The sequence below is a fragment of the Nomia melanderi genome, chromosome 1, assembly GCF_051020985.1.
Source record: "Nomia melanderi isolate GNS246 chromosome 1, iyNomMela1, whole genome shotgun sequence".
Lineage (NCBI taxonomy): Eukaryota > Metazoa > Arthropoda > Insecta > Hymenoptera > Halictidae > Nomia > Nomia melanderi.
Window position 1 is genome coordinate 22,796,525 of NC_134999.1, and position 12,341 is coordinate 22,808,865.

Genomic DNA, 12,341 nt, shown 5'->3' on the forward strand with positions numbered 1-12,341 from the left:
TATAATCCTAATATTAATAATAATGTCTTCAACTATATCCTAACATCATATTACACAACTACAATCCCATCACTATACCTCATAACTATAAACCTAACATCACAGTTCACAACTATAATCCGTATATCATACTTCATAATTATAATCCTAATATTGTAATTCATAACTATAATCCAAATATCATAGTTCACAACTATAATTCTAGTATCATAGTTCACAACTGCAATCCCAAATCTATACTTCATAACTATAGTTCTAACATCACAGTTCATAATTATAAACCAAATATCATAGTTCACAACTATAATCCTAACCTCAATAATAATGTTCACAACTACAATCCTAACACTATACTTCATAACTATAATTCAAATATCATAGTCCACAACTATAATCTTAATACCAATAATAACATTCACAACTACAATACCAATACTATACTTCATAATTTCACAACTATAATCCTAAAATCATATTTCACAACAACCATCCCAACATCACAATTCACAAATACAATCTTAACACCAATAATAATCACAACTGCTCAATCCAAATATATGCTCCCAAAACAAAACGACTAAAACAATCCCCCACACACATCCAAAGCCACACCACCCATCGATCCACAGTCATCATCGTCCTTTTCAATGAAAAAAAATATGTTTTCACCGGAGACATAACGCTTCACATAACAGCGACGTCCCACTACTACAAGTCGCGAGAAACAGCGGAAATAAAGATGGCCGGCGGGAGGAGGACGGTGAACTCGTGGAAATGAAGCTTTCAAAAAAATCGGATGAAAATTCTGCCGGGTTCAGTGAACGACGTCATTATCGCCCTGTTAAGTCGCGTTTACTAACGATCCGCACGCACTTTGCCGCCCATTCTGCGCGCGGCCGGACGTTTTCCCGCGCGAAACGAGCGAGGAACAGGGACTGCACTCGAGCGTTTTGTTTTTTCCCAAGAACCGAGGCGCACTTCAACGTGAACGAGCGAACGAGTATAAATTGTTCGTTCAAAGGGAAAGGGGGGGGCGTGTGGGGAATTGATAAGTGTTTATTGGAGACTTCTGGGATGATTCTTGGGGTTTTGATAGTTGAATTAGGGTGGTGCAGTGATGGACAGAAATATAAGACGCTTTAGATGTTTTTATGTATAATGTATGTGATAGAAAGAAAGGTAGAGTTTGTGGGAGGGAGGAGGATAGTTGTGAAGTATAGTGATAGGGTGGAGTGAATGATATTATTAATATTGGGATTTTAGTTAAGAATTGTGATGTTGGGAATATATTTGTATAGTGTTGGGATTGTAGTTGTGAATATTATTGATATTAGGTTTATAGTTGTGAACTGTGATACTGGGATTATAGTTGTGAAGTATAGTGCTGTGATTGTAGTTGTGAACTGTGATGTTATAACTATGGTTGTGGATATTGTTATGGATATTAGGATTGTAGTTGTGAATTGTGATGTTAGGACTATGGTTGTGAATATTGTTATGGTTATTAAGATTGTGGTTGTGAATTGTGATGTTAGGACTATGGTTCTGAATATTGTTATGGTTATTAAGATTGTGGTTGTGAATTGTGATGTTAGGACTATGGTTCTGAATATTGTTATGGTTATTAAGATTGTGGTTGTGAATTGTGATGTTAGTACTGTGGTTGGAGTATTATTACTGATACTAGGATTATAGTTGTGAACTGTGATATTAGGTTTATGGTTATGAGGTACAGTGATGGGATTGTAGTTGTGAAATATGATGTTAGGATATAGTTGAAAATATTATTATTAATATTAGGATTACAGTTGTGAACTGTGATGTTAGGACTATGGTTGGAATACTATTATTGACGTTAGAATTATATTTGTGAACAGTGATGCAAGGATTGTAGTTGTGAAGTGTAGTATTATGATTGCAGTTGTGAACTGTGATGTTAGATCTACGTTTGTGATTACTCTTATTGATATTGTGATTGTAGCTGTGAATTGTGATGTTGGTACAGTTTTTGGAACATTATGATTGATGTTAGGATCATAGTTATAAACTGTGATATTATGATTATAGTTACGAATATTATTACTGATATCACAATTATAATTGTGACCTGTGACATTAGATTATCTAACATCAAACTTACATCATATTATCTAACATCACACTCCAACTACTGTAACAATCACCAAAACTACAACCCATTGCGTTTTCCTACAAAAACAAGATCTCACTGCCACTATCCAACATACTAATTCAAAACTGAAACTTCAGTTGTTTCCCAGTATCAATACTGGGGGCTATCCGTTTTCCTCCATCGAGAAACTGCACGGGCCGCCGTTGAAAGAGCAAATCCGTCGTCCATGAGGCGCAAGTACAATGAGAATTCGATGTAATCTCCGGAAATGCGTAGGGGAAAATTAGGCCGACAGTTGTCGGCGCACCCATGGGTACCTCAGCCATTGCCCCTCTGGAGCGGTTTGTCAAAATATTTATTCAGCACTGTAACCATCGTTTTTTTCCTGCTTCCCCTGATTCTATTAGCTCTGTCGAGCAGATTTCTCGCTTTGTACTGTGCCGTGTAGCTCGTGGCTATCGGTTTGCTCTACTTTTACACCCTAAACTGGAGCTTAAGACGAGGATTGAAAAGAAGGCTTTGTCGTATAAAGATTCTAAATGTTTTTTAATAATATCGAATTATTGACTGACTACTTTGTTAGTAGAGGGAAGAGTGTAAATGCTGAAGAATAAAAGTCATGTGGATCACATGGGATGATAGATATAACCTATATGTATCTTGCTGTTTGATTAATTAAATGATATGGTTGCTAATTAAATTAAATTAAATTAAATGAATGAGAAGACACATTCGAGTGAGAGGCTAAATTATATATGAATTACTTAAACAATAGAAAAATGGTAACTATGTATTATTCTCTTGCTGTTCACTTAATTAAATCACTTGGTTGCTAACTATGTCAAAAAGGTTACTATCTACCTCTTTTTGTTCCATTAATTAAATTTGTTAATTATTATTCCAAACATGAACAGCAAAGAGCTACATCACCAGCAATGCAATGTTTTTATTTGCAGTTGACAACAGAAAGGTACCAAAAATGGTAATGAAGGGGAAGACACATTAGAGTGGTAGCTCATTAGCACAATGAAAGAAAGGAACCAGTGTCTCGACGACCCTCGACACTGTCACGACATCAAGCTATTGCGATGGGAATTTCATGGATCCTCCTGGGCCGTCGCAAATAATGTCCCGATCGTTTCACTGATTTAACGCAGAACACTGGACCGAGAGGCCGAAAGACGCAGCGCGATTGGTTGTTCCCTTTAATGCCGCCTCTTGGCTGGATTTACGGTGCGATCTCTTACTGAATTTTATTGCGGATCATCAATTAAGTCACTCTGACGCTGCGTAAAATTCTCGCGTCCGGATAACACGTAGGTATTCCGATAAAGAACCGATTCTCGGGTTAAATGGTCTCATTAACCTGCATTAATTGTTTTAGAGTAATTCGTGGAGATCGTTGACATGATGTGTTTGTGGCGTGAATAAATATATGTTAATGATTGTGAACAATTTGGGGAACCTGTTTCAAGGGATACAAGAGTTATTAATTATTTAGGTATATTTTAATGTTTGTATTTAATTTTTAGTATTTAGTTGATGAGTAATTATTTTTATTATAGATTATGGTTTGTTTTAGAGAGAATTATTGGATGGAAGTTGATTGTTTAGAATGAGAAATGATTGATTAAAAATGTTAATAAATCGATTGATTATATATTTGTGTATTAACATTAATCATACTAAATTTACTAATTAGTGAAATGACTGGATACAAAATAGAGATAAGCAAATTAGATGATAAATTTTTCCATGTGGAAACAGAAACAGCAGGAAGAGTGAAAATTGAAGAAGCAATTAATTATACAGTATAGGATTATAAACAATCTCATATATATTATCATCTCAAAAGTCCTTACTACAAAGACCTGTCAAGCTATAAGCTGACCTGCACACTTAGCCCTGCATCCAAAGTCCCCAACATAACCTCAAAACCTCTCTACATCCCCAAAGGAATATTTCCACCCTACCAGTAGCAGGTACCTGATAGTTACGCTGACACACAGGTGCCAACACTTAACTTCATCCAATTAAACTAACAAATCATACTACCAACTAGTATAACCTAACTTATCCACATTAGCTCCATACCCAAAGTACCCAACACAACCTCAAAACCTCTCGACATCCCCAAAGGAATATTTCCACCCTACCGGTAGCAGGTACCTGATTACCCTAGTACACAGGTCCCAACACTCAACTTCATTCAATTGAATTAAACAAATCACACTACCAACAACCATAACCAAACTCACCCACTTAACACCCAAAGTCACCAACATAACCTCAAATCCCCTGTACATCCCCAAAGGAATATTTCCACCCTACCAGTAGTAGGTACCTGATAGTTACCCCAATACAAAGTTACCAACACTTCATATTTCATTCAATTCAATCCACCTACTTAGTAAAGTCTCCAGCATAACCTCAAAACCTTTCAACATCACGAAATTAACATTCCCACCCCACCAGTATCAGGTACCTGTTACTCACCCCAACACAAACTTACCAACACTCAACATCATTCAATTAAATGAAACAAATCACACTACCAACTACCATAACCCAACCCACTGCCCGCATGCAAAGTACCCAACATAACCTCAACCCCTGCGCATCCCCAAAGGAATATTCCGCTGATACCCGATAGTTACCCCTAATCGTGTTCATACTTTTTCTATGTTCCGCAGCATCGGAATCGAATTTATTCGCATTCCGTGCCCGAGAACCACCCCTTGCACGCGCCGCTCCCATACGAGGCCACCTCCCACCCCCTCCCGCCCTCTGCGGAGGAACCAGAGGACGAAAGCGGAGCCGTAGATTTTACGGCTATCTATCTATCGAGCCATTCCGTACGTGTGCTGGGTACACGGTGAATTTTCTCCGAGTCCCAGGCCGTGTTGTGCCTCCGTATTGGGCCACGAATTCCTTGGAACTACCCTCCGCCCCGGGTTTCTACCATCTTTTCCAGGGTGGACCGAGCCGCCCGCCGAAATGTGCCAGCCACCCGTTTCTGTTTGAAGAGGGAATTTTACAGTCGGATACACTTGATGCAAGGCGTACACTTCTGTCCGACTATTCCGGCCCCGGAGCACCTCTGTCTGAAAGGGTCGCGTCTTCGCTCGCGATCGTCGCTGAGGATGGGAGTAATTAATCGGTTCGATTTTGATGGGGGGTTGAGGGAGTGATAGTTGTGGTATGTGTGAATTTGTGGGGGTTTTGAGTGGGAGTAATTAATCGGTTCGATTTTGATGTGGGGGGGGGGGGAGGAGTGACAGTTGTGGGTGTGAATTTGTGGGGTTTTGAGTGAGATTTTGATGGGGTGGGAAGGGGTGAGGGTGGGTGGATGAGGGGGATGGTTGGGAGTGTTGAGTTTCTGTAGTGTAGATGGGGTTGATGGGAATGTGGAAGTATTGGGATGTATGGTTAGTGTAGGTAGAAGAATATTGGGAAGTGTAGTTGATGTAGATGGAAGATTATTGTAAAGTATAGTTAATGTAGACAGGAGATTATTGTGAAATATAGTTAATGTAACTAAGATTTTTGTGAAATATAATTAATGTAGATAGGAGATTAATGGGAAATATAGTTAATGTAACTATAAGATTATTGTGAAATATAATCAAATATAACTATAAGATTATTGTGAAATATAATCAAATATAACTATAAGATTATTGTGAAATATAATCAAATATAACTATAAGATTATTGTGAAGTATAATGTAAATAATATGAATGTTTGGAAAAATAGTAAATATTGATAAATAAATACTGAATAAAATATATTTTGTGAGGAAATAACTGGTAAGGAGTTTTTCTTACCGTAAATATAATTGATAGCAGCAACTATTTAACGCTGTCAAAAAGCTACCCCTTAAACACAAGCACCCCCCCCCCCAAAAAATTTTAAATCAAACAAACTGAACAAAAGAAATGATCAAAATATTAATCTTAATAATATACCTTCCAATGAAACAAGAACTATTTAACACTATAAAAAACTACCCCTCAAACCCTAGCAACTCCCCAAAAAATTCCTTCACTTAATAATTTAATAACATTACCAAAATGTTTTAAAATTCCAATAAATCGTACTTTATTATGTCCTACTCGAAATTGTACTAATAATAATGTATGTTCCCATGAAACAACTATTTAATACTATAAAAATAAATTACCCCTCAGAACCAATCAAATCCCCAAAAAATTTTCAAATGAAAACACACTCAACACAAGAAATTACCCAAAATATTAATGATAATAATATACCTTCCAACAAAACAACAACTATTCAACAATGTCAAAAAAACTAACCCTCAAACCCAAGCAATTTTTAAACCAGACAAACTCAACAATATAAATTACCCAAAATAATAATTACATCAACATATCTCCCAACAAAACAACAACTATTCGACACTCTCAAAAAAACTACCCTCGCCCCCAGCTCCCAAAAAGCTCGAAATCAAAACACCCATCAAAAGGAGTGATCAAAAGAGGCAATCCACTTCTACAAGCAGCCCCGAAGCGAAAGAAATAAAATCGTCCTGCGAGTACAAAGCACTTTTAATTGTCACGTAATCGTAACGACATTCAGAGTCCTCCGAGATGACAAGCGAAGCGAACATTTCCACCGGAGGGTGGGACAGGCGAAAAAGGAAAAAAACAAAAGGATAACCTCCTCGGTCCTAAGAAACGAGAGCAACTGTTCTCTGCACAAACACGTTGCCGTTCCTTCAGGGACGGTGTCGCGACGGTGGCGAGAGAGAAAAAAAAGTAACTCGGAGGGTGAAGGGAGGAGGAGGGGTGGGGGTGGAAAAAGGAAGAAAAAGGAGAATCGGAGGAGGAGGCTGCTTTGAAGGTAGAATTCTCCGGCCACCTTCCCGGGCTCGCCCGGCGTAAAAGAAGAGGAGAGGGTGTCGGCATTTTTATGTGGGGGCAGTTACGAATTAATTGAATGAGAAAGCCTGATACCACCCCCGGAACGTCCGAGGAAATATTGCCGGAGGATCAAAGGCGCTCTGGCTGCTACTCGCGACGACCAGACGGTTTCGAGGTGCATTGTCGAGCTCTTGTTTCGGTTTGAGTTTTTATGGTGTTGGGTGGTTGGGGGTTGGGGTGGTTTTTTGGTTTTAGTGGAATTATTTAAAAAAGGGTATTTTTTGGGGTAAATTTACTATCTTTGTTTCTGTTGAATTTCTTTTTTGTGGTTTTGGGTTGTTTTTGGTTTGGGAGGTTTTTCGATGATTTTAATAGAATTATGTTTAAAATTGTATTTTTTAAATTTATTATCTTTATTTCTCTTTATTCATTTACAAAGAGAGGAATGAAGACTGAAATTTTAATTAAATATATAATTAATTGAAATATATATTTGTAATGTTTGGATGATCGCAGCTCTTAAAGTTTTGAGGTTAGGACTGGTGGCCCTTGAAATTTTAAGGTTAGAATTGGTGGCTCTTGAAATTTTGAGGCTAATTTTTTTCAAGTCTGTTTTCAACGAAACTATATGTTTATTTGTTAGAGCAAATTATAAATTAAAATAATGACAGCGAAATTTTAATATTATATAATTAAACCTTTGTGTAATTGCAGCTCTTGAAATTTTGAGGTTAGGTTTAGAGTTTTGGTTTCCTGTTTTCTGGTTTTAGATTCTTAAGGGTTAGCCTAATTTTTTCTGTTTTACTCCTCTTTTACTACTCTCTAGGGTCTCTAATTAATTTACTAATTCAATTCATGTGATGAGGTTATGTTTCACGAATGACAATAAACATTTCAACAAATTGAAAAGCAAACAATTATCACCGACATAAACAAACTACCATCCCCTTTAATTTAATTTGACTTAATACAGTAAGTTTATAAACTTTAATATTCAATATTAAATTTTCTATAACATATCAACATATTAAATAAAACAACTCCTTAATGAAGTAAAACAAAACATTTCTAACAAACAACATTCAATCACAAAGGGTTAAAGTACTCGTCACCGAAAATCCGACATTCTGTACGTTGCAACCCAAGATCATTCCCGACGGCACAAAGTGACAAGATCCGTGCAACACTCCCAGAAGTTTGGGAGATCAGTTGATCTTCGACCCCACTGCAAACTGTAGGCTGTCAACGCGACGTCTCTTAGAACCAACCCTCCCGCACCCCCTGCGTCGCTCGAGCCTTTCGTAAGAGACTGCCGGCGGTGGCAGTTAAAGGAAAAATGGAAACGGAGAGAGGCGAGAGACGAATAAAAAAGGATCGCCTCGCGCTGCACATTTCCTTTCCTCTGCCGCCCCTGGCCCAGCTTGTAACGGGAGCGGGAACCGATTCACGCTGGCGAAAAAAGAGGAGGGAGAGGACAGGGATTCCTCGAATCATTGATCGCCCCTGAATTCCGAATAAATTTTTATTATTCCTGCGTGTTAATTATTTATTGCGTTTATCGTTCTTGGTGATTTCTGGTGTTCTCTGTTGTTTGTTTCAAGGGCGGTCCTTGTTGATGTTTCTATAGTGTGATTGATAATTACTGTGGCAGTTGAATGATATTAACTTTAGTGGAACTGATTGTTCATTTAAAATGCATTACTGTAAATACGTTACTGGAAAATTGTGTTACTCTGCTAATTATCACAGCAGTTGAAACTATATAAAATTTGAGTGAAACTGATTATCATATATTTAAAATATATTGCTGCAAATATATTGCTCTAAATATATTACTGTAAAATTATGTAACTCTGCTAATTGTCACAGTAGTTGAAACAATATTAAATTTTAGTGAAACTGATTATTATATATTTAAAATATATTGCTGCAAATATATTGCTGCAAAATTATCTAACTCTGCTAATTGTCACAGCACATAACCAATATTAAATTTTATTGGAACTTATTATTTATTTAAAATATATTACTGTAAAATTATGTAGCTCTGCTAATTGTCACAGGGAATCGAAATTTATATATCGAACTTGGCAAGGCTCTATCCCAAGAGCGACAAATCCTGACCTCAAAATGTCGAGAGCTGCGATTAGATAAATATTTTATCTAATATTATATAAACATTATCCAAAATGATACTATACAGAATTTATATTTGTCACTTGGATTTAGTTGCTTAAAAATATAAAAAATATCTAGAAACAGACAACTTTTCTCTACGTCTGCATATAATTCAATCAACATCATTCAATTTTTTTTAAACAAATTCACTGACGGTACATCGTCGTTATAAAAAAATAGATAAAACGTAACCAGCAATTTGGATGGCAAAGGTATTACGGTTATGATCCATTAGCAAATTAATTACTGAATTTATAGAGTTCCCGTTTCGTGAACGCCACGGGAACGCGAAAACTTGCCAAACTTTCGAAACTCTCGCCAGAAATTACAACCAACTCTTCGTCGTTAGTCATGAAGTTTCTTAACGAAGTACCTTGGTACATACAACTGCGAACATGAATGGACCCGAAAACTTTATTAAATGTAATCTTCAGAATATTTCCGGGAATATCTTTCTCTCGCAAGAGTGCATATTCCCGTGTTCGTTAAAGTGAGGTTAGATCTTTGTCAGATAAATGGCTACTTATGAGTCGATTAAAACTCTTCTCCTTCGCCATCGTTGAATTAGGTTAAATGAATCACATTATGATAGATTCGAGTGTATCTATACGTATTATACAACAGATGTAAAATATGTGCAGTATTAATTAGTTAAAAGTTGACCATTTTTTGGAGAAACGTGCAAAGTGACGTTTTTGGAGGTTATTGGCCATTTTGACCCATATAGTTCTAGTGTTAAACACTCTAAAAACTAAAAACAGTCAATAAGTACCATTTTTATATTTACATATACGAGTGCCATAAAATGGCACCTACTCCAGCATTAACCACCCTCGATCCGGTTTTCCACCGACAAATCTCAGAATTTATTAATAAATCAGCTTCCTCAATTATTTCTTGACGTAAAATAGCACTTTTGCACTAATTCTAACAGAAGAAATTAGTATTTGGCCATTTTGACCCGTCCTAGTTCTAGTGTTAAACACTAAAAACTAAAAAGAATCCATAAGTACCATTTTTATATTTACATATACCAGTGCCATAAAATGGCACCTACTCCAGCATTAACCACCCTCGATCCAGTTTTCCACGGATCCCTAAGCCAGAATCCCAAGGTGACGTGTTAAATGGTCGGCGCGGGTTAAATCATCGAAGAATCTACAAGTGAGCAAGCGAGCGAGCGACCGGGAATCTGTGCGCGATGCTCGAAAATCCACGAGTTATCTGACCGAGTGCGGCTCAGTGGGGTGTGTAGCGTTAAGTTGGCGTTAGCTCATCGAATTGCTCCGGTGGAACGACGTCGGCCGCGATGCCAAGAGACGAGGGTTTTGATCGATCGTACGTACAAATCGTATTTCCGGTTCCTCCGCGTGACGAGAACAAATCAGGTTTCCCATTTTTTTTCCTGCCTATTTATCCGACTTCATGGGGGCATCGACCATTAGACATTCTACGGTTACGCCATTTTTATCTATTCCTGACTGCTTCAACATTTTGCGATTGTTTATTAAAAAATTTATTTTAATTTGTTAATTTGTTATATTGTTTTTGCAATTGGTTGTTGAAAAGTTTGTTGTAAGTATTGTGTGTGATTTAGGTTATAGGAAAATGGATTAATTTTTTATATTGATTTTTGCAATTAATTGTTCAAAAGTTTATTTTAAGTTTTGGTGGGAAGGTTAATTGGTTATATTGTTTTTGCAATTGGTTGTTGAAAAGTTTGTTTTAAGTATTGGACGTGAATTGGGTTATAGGAAGCTGGATTAATTTTTTAAATCGCTTTTTGCAATTAATTGTTGAAAAGTTTCTTTAAATTTTGGGTGGGAAGGTTAATTTGTTATATTGTTTTTGCAATTCATTGTTGAAAAGTTACTTTTAAGTATTGGATGTGATTTAGGTTATAGGAAACTGGTTTAAAAATATATTTCCTCAAATAACAACAATAACTTTTATTAATAATAAAAACACTAAGTTCAGACTTAAAAACTAGAAATAGTGTTAGTATTACTTGGAAACAAACTTCTCTCAAAGAATACCAACAACTTTTACCATAAACAATAACTGTCAGTAAACAAAACATTAAGCCAACGTTTTAAAAGCCATCTTTTCCCAATATCAGTAGAAACAGTGTCAATATTCTTTAAAAAACAAATTTTCCCAAACAATACCAACAACTTTCAGACCAACAACAATAACTGTCAATAACCAAAACACTAAGCCCACGTTTCATAAGCCATCTTTCCCACTTTCAGACCAACAAAAATAACTATCTATAACCAAAACACTAAGAAAACATTTCAGAAGCCATCTTTTTTCACTTTCAATAGAAACAGACTTAATATTCTTTAAAAAACAAATTTCCTCGAATAATGCCAATATCTTTTATAAATATCAATCACTAAAATGTTAAGTTCAGATTTCAGAAGCTATCTTTTGATACCTTTAGCAGAAACAGTGTCAATATTCCTTAAAAAAAATTCCCCTAACAATAGCAACAACTTTTACCAGCAACAATAACTATGAATAACAAGAACATTAATCATGTCATAAGCTTTTCCGACACCTCAGTGGAATCATCCTGAACGGCTCGCACCTCATTCCAGGTGACCGTGTCTCGCGAAGTTTCGAGTTCCCTAGGCAGCAGGGACAGCCTCCGCGTGATCGTCCACGATTATCGGGGCGGACGATGATTTCGCGCAAGGGCCGACAGAAGCCGCGGAAAGGGGCGAGTGTTGGAAGGCGTAAGAGAATGGAAATCAATACGTGAAGTGAGCAGCCAGTTTCAGGCAAGAGCCTGCCGGCTTTAGAAAGCCTTGAGACGTCGTCTGTTCATCCTCTTTGTACCCTCGTGTTAAGAGAGCTCGAGCAAGCGCGAGAGCGAACGACACAGCGGACGGGACGGCGATGGAAACTTCGAAAGTCCGAGGGAAAGAGAGACGACTGAACTTCCATTCAGGACTAATGGGGTTAAACGCCTTAGCCATCAACCGAACGTCTCCCTCTCGATTCTCGGACGTTTCGATTCGGCTTCCGAAGTGCTCCCTCGATTCCTGCCGTGGACTCCACGGAATTTCCGCGGGTTTTTTGACGAAAACTGCGCGTTGCACGAGTGTTGTCTCGTAGTGCCGCGTGTATATATTTGATC

General features: G+C 37.2%; 1 protein-coding gene across 2 annotated transcripts in view; it reads right to left on the reverse strand.

Moving 5' to 3' along the window:
- Positions 1-12,341, reverse strand: part of LOC116433267 (paired box protein Pax-6) — a 161,278-nt gene that overhangs the window by 124,778 nt on the left and 24,159 nt on the right. The window lies entirely within an intron of this gene.